We start from the raw sequence: 12,120 nt of genomic DNA, 5'->3' as shown, positions 1-12,120 counted from the left end.
AATAGTGGATTTTTGGTGCAGGTAATGCCAAACAGAGCAAAAATAATATTTGCAATATTTTCAAAAGGATATGATATCAAATCAAATCAAATGTATTTATATAGCCCTTCTTAGATCAGCTGATATCTCAGTGCTGTACAGAAACCCAGCCTAAAACCCCTAACAGCAAGCAATACAGGTGTAGAAGCACGGTGGCTAGGAAAAACTCCCTAGAAAGGCCAAAACCTAGGAAGAAACCTAGAGAGGAACCAGGCTCTGAGGGGTGGCCAGTCCTCTTCTGGCTGTGCCGGGTGGAGATTATAACAGTATATTTACAATATATCTTCAAAAATAATAATCAGGATATGTAACTGTATCAAATTTTCCACCATCCCTACTGCTTACCTGCCTGCCTGCCTGTGAAAGGATGACAGCATGATGGATTGGGAGCAAGAGGCTGGGGGGGTTAATGCTCTTTTCCTCAAATGTCCAAAAGCACATTTATGAAATGCTCACTCCATCAGGCGTCCACAGGGGACGGTCTCTACAAAACCGGTGGTGTAACATAACGTGGTAAACACGAGCCTCACTAGGGGGGAAATCACTGTACTGGTGCTTGGACTCCACGGCTGACACCGGACCCATAGAGACCTTGCAAGAAGAACTGTAGAATGGAAATTATAAGTTGCTCATTTGAAGCAACTTCGTGAGTACAAGATCTCTGTATTATGGGTTGGTTGTATAGTACTGTTGAATCATACCTGCATCTCTCAGCACCGTTCATTGTTACAAATCCTGAATAACCTACATGCTAACTTAGAAACGGAAGTAAGAGAGGCAGACCTTTGCATACTGTATGCCCTCCCATGCTGAGCTGGATAGAGAGACAGAGAGAGGATGTAGGGAACTAGAGACCTGTCAGTACTCATTCCGTTCCAGAACTGTCATGGCCAGGTCTTATGGATGAGTTGGAAGAGTAGGAGACACCAATGGGGAGAGTATGAGACAAGCTTCTTAGGTTCTGCTGGGACTTCCAGCCTATCAATACCATCAAGCACCTGTCCCAAGACTGTCCCTGAGATGCCCTGTAAAAGGAACATGACAAGTACTCTCTCCAGACATTTGCTCTCAGTGCCCCAGCACTGAATCATGCCTGGCCCACTGGCCCTCCCTACATTCATTTCTTATAGATTTGTTCTTGCATCTGAAAAATGTGTTGAAACATTGATGGTCCCACTCTGAGTAACAACTTTGGGATTGGAATGACTGTTCCAACGCAGATGTATAAGACTGCATATGTTCTAATCAGAAAATCTATCATTTGAATAAGGCACAAATTGAATAAATGTCCCACCTGCCGTTTCTCTTCATTGACTTCCAAGATAATATTGACATCTAGTTAATATCACTATTTTGATCACTTTATGTCTTTTTAAGGCCACTATTCTGACAGACTGTTTGAAATCAGACTCAGAGTTAGCTCTCCTCATAGCATGAGATTTAAATGATGAAACTGATGTTGATTAATAAATCACACCGACAAATGGACCTCGCTCTGTCTGTAAGAGAGAAAATAAGAGTTGAAGAAGAAGTGAACTCGGTTTAATTCCTTTCCCGTAGTTGGAGGGAAGATCCGAGTTACGAGGCTGAAGTTGTCGTCTCTTGGTTAACAAGATGTACTGTGAGCACAGGCATGCAGAGAGAGAGATGTAGAGAAGAGTTGAACGGAGAAAAGGCCCAGGCCTCTACTAATCATACTGAGCCCTTAAGCCCAAAGTGGATGGTAGGTTCGAACGTTGAGTCCCTCAAAGACAGAACCAGGTCATTCTTAGAGAGAGAGAGTGAAGCCAGGAGAATATCCTTAAGCCAAAGCTGTGACATCATGCCCTCATATTTGACTTTTAATCAATTTTCATAACAACTGTTTGTAACTTTTTCCCCCTTCTAAAATTCAACACTCTGCTTGATAAAATACAGTAAATCTAAGAGCCTGTACATCGACTTGACAGACAAATTAGGGCTTAACTGTTCAATGCTATCTGTGTGAAAACACCTGTAGCGTATCTTGTCCATCAGGACACCATCTCACTGTGTTGTACTGTCTGAACTTCCTGAAGAGAAGCCTACAGGCAGACAGTACAGTGTTGGACAGTACTACAATTCATGCAGGATATTCTTTATTCCAAAAGCACTATTTTACTGAACTACTTCTGGATTTGTAGAATGGCGTCGTTGAGGATGGCTGACGTTTTAAGTGCTCCTAACCAACTGTGTTATTTTGTTAGTTTTTTTGCATTGTTTGTAACTTCTTTTTTTACTTCTTTTGTACATAATGTTGCTGCTACCGTCTCTTATGACCGAAAATAACTTCTGGACATCAGAACAGCGATTACTCACCTCGAACTGGAAGAAGAGTCCGACGTGAAGGATATACTGCTTTGCCGGGAACAGGCCAAAATCCCGGTCATTTGCGTGAAGAAAAGATGGAGAAAAAGGGGGCGGATGTCAGGCTGCCTTCTGAGAATTCGTAGGCGAGCAAGTAAACCCCCACTGTCATCCATTCTATTCGCCAACATGCAATCATTGGAAAATAAAATCGATGACCTAATATCAAGATTAAACTACCAACGGGACATAAAAAATTGTAACATCTTGTTTCACCGAGTCGTGGCTGAAAGACGACATGAAAAACATACAGCTGGCAGGGTATACACTGTTTCGGCAGGATAGAACAGCAGCCTCTGGTAAGACAAGTGGTGGCGGTCTATGTATATTTGTAAACAACAGCTGGTGCACAACATCCAAGGTTTTGTTCACCTGAGGTAGAGTATCTCATGATAAGCTGTAGACCACGCAATCTACCTAGAGAGTTTTCATCTATATTCTTCATAGCTGTCTATTTACCACCACAAACTGATGCTGGCACTAAGACCGCAATCAATGAGCTGTATAAGGTCATAAGCAAACAGGAAAACACTCATCCAGAGGCGGCGCTACTAGTGGCCGGGGACTTTAATGCAGGGAAACTTAAATCCATTTTTACCTCATTTCTACCAGCATGTTAAATGTGCAACTAGAGGGAAAAAAACTCTAGACCACCTTTACTCCACACACAGAGATGCGTTCAAACAGGCAAAGCATCAATACAGGACTAAGATCGAATCGTACTACACCGGCACTGACGCTCGTCGGATGTGGCAAGGCTTGCAAACTATTACAGACTACAAAGAGAAGCACAACTGAGAACTGCCCAGTGACATGAGCCTACCAAACGAGTTAAAGAACTTCTATACTCGCTTTGAGGCAAGTAACACTGAAACATGCGTGAAAGCATCAGCTGCTCTCTGTAGCCGATGTGAGTAAGACCTTAAAACAGGTCAACATTCACAAGGCCACAGGGCAAGATGGATTACCAGGACATGTACTCAGAGCATGCGCTGACCAACTGGCAAGTGTCTTCAATGACATTTTCAACCTCTCCTTGTCTGAGTCTGTAATACCAACATGTTTCAAGCAGACCAACATAGTCCCTGTGCCCAAGAACACTAAGGTAACCTGCCTAAATGACTACCGACCAGTAGCACTCACATCTGTAGCCATGAAGTGCTTTGAAAGGCTGGTCTTGGCTCACATCAACAACATTATCCCAGAAACCCTAGACCCACTCCAATTTGTATACCACCCCAACAGATCCACAGATGATGCAATCTCTATTGCATTCCACACTGCCCTTTCACACCTGGACAAAAGGAACACCTATGTGAGAATGCTATTCATTAACTACAGCTTAGCGTTCAACACCATAGTGCCCTCAAAGCTCATCACTAAGCTAAAGACCCTGGGACTAAACACCTCCCTCTTCAACTGGATTCTGGACTTCCTGACGGGCCTCTCCCATGTGGTAAGGGTAGGTAACAACACATGCACCACACTGATCCTCAACACAGGGGCCCGTCAGGGGTGCGTGCTCAGTCCCCTCCTGTAGTCCCTGTTCCTTCATGACTGCACGGCAGGCACGATTCCAACACCATCATTAAGTTTGATCATCGACAACGACAAGTCAGCCTATAGGGAGGAGGTCAGAGACCTGGCCATGTGGTGCCAGGACAACACCCTCTCCCACAACGTGATCAAGACAAAGGAGATGATTGCGGACTACAGGAAAAGGAGGACCAAGCACACCCCCATTCTCATCGACGGGGCTGTAGTGGAGCAGGTTGAGAGCTTCAAGTTCCTTGGTGTCCACATCACCAACAACCTAACATGGTCCGAGCACACCAAGACAGTCGTGAAGAGGGCACTACAAAACCTATTCCCCCTCAGGAGACTGAAAAGATTTAGCATGGGTCCTCAGATCCTCAAAAGGTTCTACAGCTACACCATCGAGAGCATCCTGACTGGTTGCATCACTACCTGGTATGGCAACTGCTCGGCCTCCGACCGTAAGGCACTACAGAGGGTAGTGCGTACGGCCCAGTACATCACTGGGGCCATCTATACCAGGCGGTGTCAGAGGAAGGCCCTAAAAATTGTCAAAGTCTCCAGCCACCCTAGTCATAGACTGTTCTCTCTGCTACCGCACAGCAAGCGGTACCGGAGCGCTAAGTCTAGGTCCAAGAGGCATCTAAACAGCTTCTACCCCCAAGCCATAGGACTCCTGAACATCTAATCAAATGGCTACCCAGACTATTTGCATTGCCCCCTTCCGCCCCTTTTCACGCTGCTGCTGCGCTCTGTTATTACCTATGCATAGTCACTTTAATAACTCTACCTACATGTACATATTACCTCAATTACCTCAACTAACCAGTGCCCCCGCACGTTGACTCTATACCGGTACCCCCTGTATATAGCCCCGCTATTGTTATTTTACTGTTGCTCTTTAATTATTTGTTACTTCTTTATTTATTTTTATTTATTTATTTTTAAAAATTGGGGGGGGGGGGGGTGGGGGTATTTTTCTTAAAACTGCATTGTTGGTTAAGGGCTTGTAAGTAAGCATTTCACTGTAAGGTCTACTACACCTGTTGTATTCGGCGCATGTGACAAATACAATTAGATTTTATTAGATTTTATTTGAACTGTCATTTGACTTCTGGCTTTGAGAGACACGGTATGCTTCATTGAAATATTCTGTGGGTCGCCCTGACTCTTATGGTGCTGGAGAAAAAAGATAGAGACATACCTGCTGCTTAGCTAGTTAGTGATTAACTGATACTATGTGTATACCAAGCTGTTAGTACACACACACACACACACACACACACACACACACACACACACACACACACACACACACACACACACACACACACACACACACACACACACACACACACACACACACACACACACACACACACACACACACACAGGAAAAAAATACCTTGAAGCCATCGTGACACTTCACATTAGCAGTGTGCCAAAATGTGTTTACGTGACAGATGCAGCTTTAGCCCTTCCAGGGAAAACACAGACTTCACATAATGCAATATCAACAACAGCAGCAGCAGCAGAGACCTAAACAATGCCATGGATCTCATTAGCACACCTGAACCTTCCCCTGCGTTAGGCAGACGTGTCACACTGCATGATTATATGCTAATTCAAGAAGGACAACAAACAAACTTTCCATGCAAACACTCTATGCATGGAAAGTGAATTGCTTCAATTGCATTTCTGTGTGACTTCTCTGTCCAGCGCTGTAATAGACAATGTGTGCACGGTAAGGGAAACAAAACAGCTAGACAGAATATAAGGAATGACTGTTTGGTCTATGACCCTGCTCGCCTGGAGGTTGCTTTCTCATCGTCCTCCTCCTCATCTCCCCCCCCCCCTCCTCCTCACCAGGGACATCCGCATCTCCAAAAGGAGCCTATGGAGAAGAGAATTTGATGCATTCACTTGGTGGCTTCGAGTTGTTTACCATGACAACAGTGCCAAAGAGTAGAGATGGCTTCAATCCTTTGTACATGACTGGTAGATTATGTGGGTTACGCAGTTCAGTGCCCGACCAAATAATGTAAAGCTCCAGTAGGAGGCTTCGAAGGTTACAAACAGTGTTCCGCACCCTAATACCCTACAGGTGGATCTTTCTAGAGAATCTGCCTTTGAGAAAGAAAGAGAAAGAGAGAAACAAAGAGCAAATCGGGTCTAACTCATTACCCCAAACTAACTCACCCCCATAGCCTGTTCACTTTGTTCATATGCCGGATCCAGAGAAAGAAAACTCCACAGAGACCTCCCAAACATGCCACTTCAGTGGGATCAAGCTCGCTGAGTCATGACTCATGAGGGAGCAGTGAATAGTCGCTGCGTCTCAGAGAAAAAGCTGACTCCCTTCACTGTCTATTCTCTCAAATACGTCCTCCCATAGTACCATATTGCCTGCTGGATCTGTAAATCTGAATGTCTCACTCCTCCACCACCTAGCTGTGCACTGTGACAGAGGCTCTTTGCTCCGAGCAGAGGCTCTGAGCAGATGAAGAAGCTGGCAGAGGAAAGTCGTTTTTCCAGTGGTCACACTCAGAGTCCAGGTAGGGAGTCATCGTATTATGAGCCCTGTATAATGCAGAGCGCAGGACAGAGAGATGGAAGGGGAAACCCGCAGACACACAGGCTAGTTTGTGTCCAATGAAAGCATTTACACTATACAGTGGGGCAAAAAAGTATTTAGTCAGCCACCAATTGTGCAAGTTCTCCCACTTAAAAAGATGAGAGAGGCCTGTAATTTTCATCATAGGTACACTTCAACTATGCCAGACAAAATGAGAAAAAAAATCCTGAAAATCACATTGTTGGATTTTTTATGAATTTATTTGCAAATTATGGTGGAAAATAAGTATTTGGTCACCTACAAACAAGCAAGATGTCTGGCTCTCGCAGACCTGTAACTTCTTCTTTAAGAGGCTCCTCTGTCCTCCACTCGTTACCTGTATTAATGGCACCTGTTTGAACTTGTTATCAGTATAAAAGACACCTGTCCACAACCTCAAACAGTCACACTCCAAACTCCACTATGGCCAAGACCAAAGAGCTGTCAAAGGACACCAGAAACAAAATTGTAGACCTGGTAAGCAGCTTGGTTTGAAGAAATCAACTGTGGGAGCAATTATTAGGAAATGGAAGACATACAAGACCACTGATAATCTCCCTCGATCTGGGGCTCCACGCAAGATCTCACCCCGTGGGGTCAAAATGATCACAAGAACGGTGAGCAAAAATCCCAGAACCACACGGGGGGACCTAGTGAATGACCTGCAGAGAGCTGGGACGAAAGTAACAAAGCCTACCATCAGTAACACACTACGCCGCCAGGGACTCAAATCCTGCAGTGCCAGACGTGTCCCCCTGCTTAAGCCAGTACATGTCCAGGCCCGTCTGAAGTTTGCTAGAGAGCATTTGGATGATTCAGAAGAAGATTGGGAGAATGTCATATGGTCAGATGAAACCAAAATAGAACTTTTTGGTAAAAACTCAACTCGTTGTGTTTGGAGGACAAAGAATGCTGAGTTGCATCCAAAGAACACCATACCTACTGTGAAGCATGGGGGTGGAAACATCATGCTTTGGGGCTGTTTTTCTGCAAAGGGACCAGGACGACTGATCCATGTAAAGGACAGAATGAATGGGGCCATGTATCGTGAGATTTTGAGTGAAAACCTCCTTCCATCAGCAAGGGCATTGAAGATGAAACGTGGCTGGGTCTTTCAGCATGACAATGATCCCAAACACACCGCACGGGCAACGAAGGAGTGGCTTCGTAAGAAGCATTTCAAGGTCCTGGAGTGGCCTAGCCAGTCTCCAGATCTCAACCCCATAGAAAATCTTTGGAGGGAGTTGAAAGTCCGTGTTGCCCAGCAACAGCCCCAAAACATCACTGCTCTAGAGGAGATCTGCATGGAGGAATGGGCCAAAATACCAGCAACAGTGTGTGAAAACCTTGTGAAGACTTACAGAAAACGTTTGACCTCTGTCATTGCCAACAAAGGGTATATAACAAAGTATTGAGATAAACTTTTGTTATTGACCAAATACTTATTTTCCACCATAATTTGCAAATAAATTCATTAAAAATCCTACAAAAATCCTACAAAAATCCTACAATTTTCTCATTTTGTCTGTCATAGTTGAGTGTACCTATGATGAAAATTACAGGCCTCTCTCATCTTTTTAAGTGGGAGAACTTGCACAATTGGTGGCTGACTAAATACTTTTTTGCCCCACTGTATATACAAAAGTATGTGGACATGCCTTCAAATTAGTGGATTTGGCTATTTCAGCCACAACCGTTGCTGACAGGTGTATAAAAATGAAGACAAACATTGGCAGTTGAATGGCCTTACTGAGAAGCTCAGTGACTTTCAACGTGGCACCGTCATAGGATGCCACCTTTCCAATAAGTCAGTTCGTCAAATTTCTGGCCTGCTAGAGCTGCCCTGGTCAACTGTAAGTGCTGTTATTGTGAAGTGGAAATGCCTAGGAGCAACAACGGCTCAGCCACAAAGTGGTAGGCCAATTAAGGTCACAGAACAGGACCGCTGAGTGCTGAAGCGCATAAAATTCATCTGTCCTCGGTTGCAACACTCACTACCGAGTTCCAAACTGCCTCTGGAAGTAACGTCAGCACAATAATTGTCTGTCGGGGGCTTCATGAAATGGGTTTCTGTGGTCGAGCAGCCGCACACAAGACTAAGATCACTATGCGCAATGCCAAGCATTGGCTGGAGTGGTGTAAAGCTCGCTGCCATTGGACTGGAGCAGTGGAAACACGTTCTCTGGAGTGACAAATCACGCTTCACCATCTGGTGACAGACGAATCTGGGTGTGGATGATGCCAGGACTATGCCACCTGCCCCAATGCATATTGCCAACTGTAAAGTTTGGTGGAGGAGGAATAATGGTCTGGGGCTGTTTTTCTTGGTTCGGGCTAGTCACCTTAGTTCCAGTGAAGGGAAATCTTAACGCTACAACATACAATGATATTCTAGACGATTCTGTTCTTCCAACTTTGTGGCAACAGTTTGGGGAAGGCCCTTTCCTGTTTCAGCATGACAATGCCCCAGTGCGGAAAGCGAGGTCCATGCAGAAATTGTTTGTCGAGATTGGTGTGGAATAACTTGACTGGCCTGCACAGAGCACTGCCCTCAGCCTCATCGAACACCTTTGGGATGAATTGGAACCCAGACTGTGAGCGAGGCCTAATCGCCCAACATCAGTTGCTCATGTGGCTGAATGGAAGCAAGTCCCCGCAGCAATGTTCCAACATCTAGTGGAAACCTTCCCAGAAGAGTGAAAGCTGTTATAGCAGCAAAGGGGGTTTTGGAATGAGATGTTCGACGAGCAGATGTCTACATACTTTTGGTCATTGAGTGTATGCCTTTGAAGCATTACGGTCTAAGGCACTGCATCTCAGTGCTAGAGGTGTCACTACAGACCCTGGTTTGATCCCGGGCTGTATCACAACCGGCCGTGATTGGGAGTCCGATAGGGAAACGCACAATTGGCCCAGGGTCGTCCGGGTTAGGGGAGGGTTAGGCAGGGGTAGGCCATCATTGTAAAATAAGAATTTATTCTTAACTGACTTGCCTAGTTAAATAAAGGCTAAATAAAACATTTATAAAAAATTGCAGGGGGGGTTTCTTTCCAGAGAGGAGCCAACAATATGGGATGGCAAAGGAGCCTAAGAGTTGATGGGAGATGAAATTGTAAACGAAACCACTAAAGTCTGATGTATAGCACCTCTTTCTGTGATCTCATAAGGGAAGGACTTCAAATAGCATCAGTCCACTCTATCCTTCAGACAATAAGAATGGAGTGGAGGAGGAAAAGCTGGAGAAGGAGGAGGAGGAAAGGAGGAAAGTGGAGGAGGAAAAGCTAATAAAGAAGTATATAGGCATACCGTTTTTCCAAACTGTTGAAACCTCCCCTCTGCTCTGCTGCAGAACGAGACAAATCTCTTAGGTCAGTGTTTGTATTCGGTGGCCTGTGGTCGAGGACAGGCCTGAGTCCTGCTCTGCAGCTGGACAGAAATGGGCGCTCTGGGTGTAGACCCTTTGGTGTTTGCCGACCCACTTTCTTCTGCCGTTTTTGTAGCGCACTTAACCGTCCATGTTCAGTACAGAAGACAGCACTCCATTATCTTCCCTTGAGAAACCTGTGAATTTGTTGTACTCAAAATCTTTCATGTGATTTTTAATTTACACTGGCCCGTTTTGGGGCTTATTTAAGGCTTCAGTTTAGATTTTTTATTAATTATTTCTGTTATAATTGTTTTACTTTTCAACCCTTTTTCTCCCCCAATTTCGTGATATCCAGTTGGTATTTTTTTTACAGTCTTGGCCTATTTCTGACCCATTCAATAGTGTATTTTTTTACTTTATATTTTTTACTAGACCGTGCACACGCACACCCAAACACACAAGCACACACACACAGACAGACACACACACACAGACAGACACACAGTATATGAACTGCATCATTGCCTTTAGTCACAATGAGCAGGATCACGTAGGTCCTCTGAATCAAACATTTATGAGAGTGCTTCAATATGAAAACCTAAGGTTGCATTAGAATGTCATGTGTTTTCTCTTGACTCATTTTCATCCCGCATTGAGATAATTTACTCATTTCTTATTTTTTTGTCGTTTATGGACAGTTTGGAGAACATGAACTAGGCTGTGTTACATGTCGTCAGTGAATCTACTAGTTGGTAATGGCGTTTGATTTGAAAGAATTTGTCTAAATATAGGCTAAATAACACCGAAATCTGAGTAACCCTCGATAACAGCAAATATTCTCGATATATTTCAAGGTTATTCGATATGTAGCCTACCTGTTCAGTGATGCTCTGCCGTTTCCAATAATTTGACCAAATCACAAGAGAAAAGGCTACCTGGCAAGTATGGATAGATTTAAAAGTATTACAAATAATAGAGATATGTTTTATTTATCGATACGATAAGTAACATTATAGCCTTCGGATTGGTGTCGCATTTCCCGTTAGAATACAGTGTCCTGAGTAAGTCGATTCAACTGGCTCTTTCTATAACATATACCGACGTAAGTGAGTAAAAAGCGTACCGCACAAATAGTCCGCATGGTAAATGTGCATTTTCCCACTTAAAACAAATGCACCTTTTAATTTAATGACAGCACCGCGTTTTCTCATCAGAACCACCTCAAAGCCGATGTATACACTTCCCTCTGCTGCAGTTAAGGCAAGGGGAAACCTGTTACCTTAACGCAATTATGTGCACACCACAAACAGCAGGTTGTTGCTTGTGAATGAAACACTGCAGTATATCATATCGAGGATGGTTTTCAATGCCTGTCAATGATTAACATTGACACACACACAAAACATTGGACAACAATTTACTGACAACCAGACACACACAAAACACACATTCTCACCAGAAAACAACGTTTCTCCTTGCTCTTATTTTCTTCCGACTTTAGATTTTCGTTGCGTCAATGCGCGCTGTTTTGTTCCAACTGACTTCTACGGCAATTCTTATGTATGTCCACTGGATTTTGAAGGGTTTTTGGTAGGGTGAAATTATGATAGGGAAAGTGCTGTCATCGTGGAAAGCCTGCCCTCTTCAAACTAACCTTCCCGCCCCCTCATTCTACCCCTCTCAGATTGGTGCTGGCTACCTACCAGCAAATCCCTCCCAAAACACTTTTTGCGCACACTTAACTACCTTTGCAACCATAATTGTGCCCTAAATTAACATGAAAAACAGTCACAAAACAACTTTAAAATATCTGCTAACCTATCTTCAGTGTTTTGGGGTGAGTCGCTAGCTACCATAATGTCATTCACCACTTTGCCCTATGCGCGATTAGTCAGGGGATGAGGATATTATTGGTTATAGCCTACATCAGTTTAGAAGCACCCACCAAACACTGCCTACAGTATGTCCTCTTGTAACCCATCTACCTCATGCGTCTAGACAGGCGGGCCCATCAGACAATGTTCTGCCTTGGCCCATGACTCAAATTGCTTCATTATGCACAAAATCCAGTTAGGCTAAACATGATGGAGCTAATTTGGCCAAAATAAAGAGAGCCATCTACTTTTTACGTTGAAAGCTAAAGTGCCCTTGACTTGCCTGTACTATTTAGCCCCTGTGT

The 12,120-nt window shown here is 44.1% G+C and overlaps 2 protein-coding genes across 5 annotated transcripts in view; both read right to left on the bottom strand.

Moving 5' to 3' along the window:
- The window catches only part of LOC139552481 (gamma-aminobutyric acid receptor subunit alpha-3-like), a 162,305-nt gene extending 150,740 nt beyond the window's left edge, over window positions 1-11,565 (bottom strand). For 3 of the 4 annotated variants that reach the window (XM_071364263.1, XM_071364262.1, XM_071364264.1), the window contains exon 1: window positions 11,398-11,565. The gene's annotated coding sequence lies outside the window, so the exon portion shown is untranslated. The remainder of the gene's footprint in view (window positions 1-11,397) is intronic. The other variant, XM_071364261.1, reaches the window with a different exon arrangement.
- The window catches only part of LOC139552534 (uncharacterized), a 387,539-nt gene that overhangs the window by 327,990 nt on the left and 47,429 nt on the right, over window positions 1-12,120 (bottom strand). The window lies entirely within an intron of this gene.

This window comes from Salvelinus alpinus, chromosome 24 (genome assembly GCF_045679555.1).
Source record: "Salvelinus alpinus chromosome 24, SLU_Salpinus.1, whole genome shotgun sequence".
In the NCBI taxonomy this organism is placed as follows: domain Eukaryota; kingdom Metazoa; phylum Chordata; class Actinopteri; order Salmoniformes; family Salmonidae; genus Salvelinus; species Salvelinus alpinus.
The sequence above is the reverse complement of the archived record's forward strand: the minus strand, read 5'-3'. Positions and strand labels throughout refer to the sequence as shown.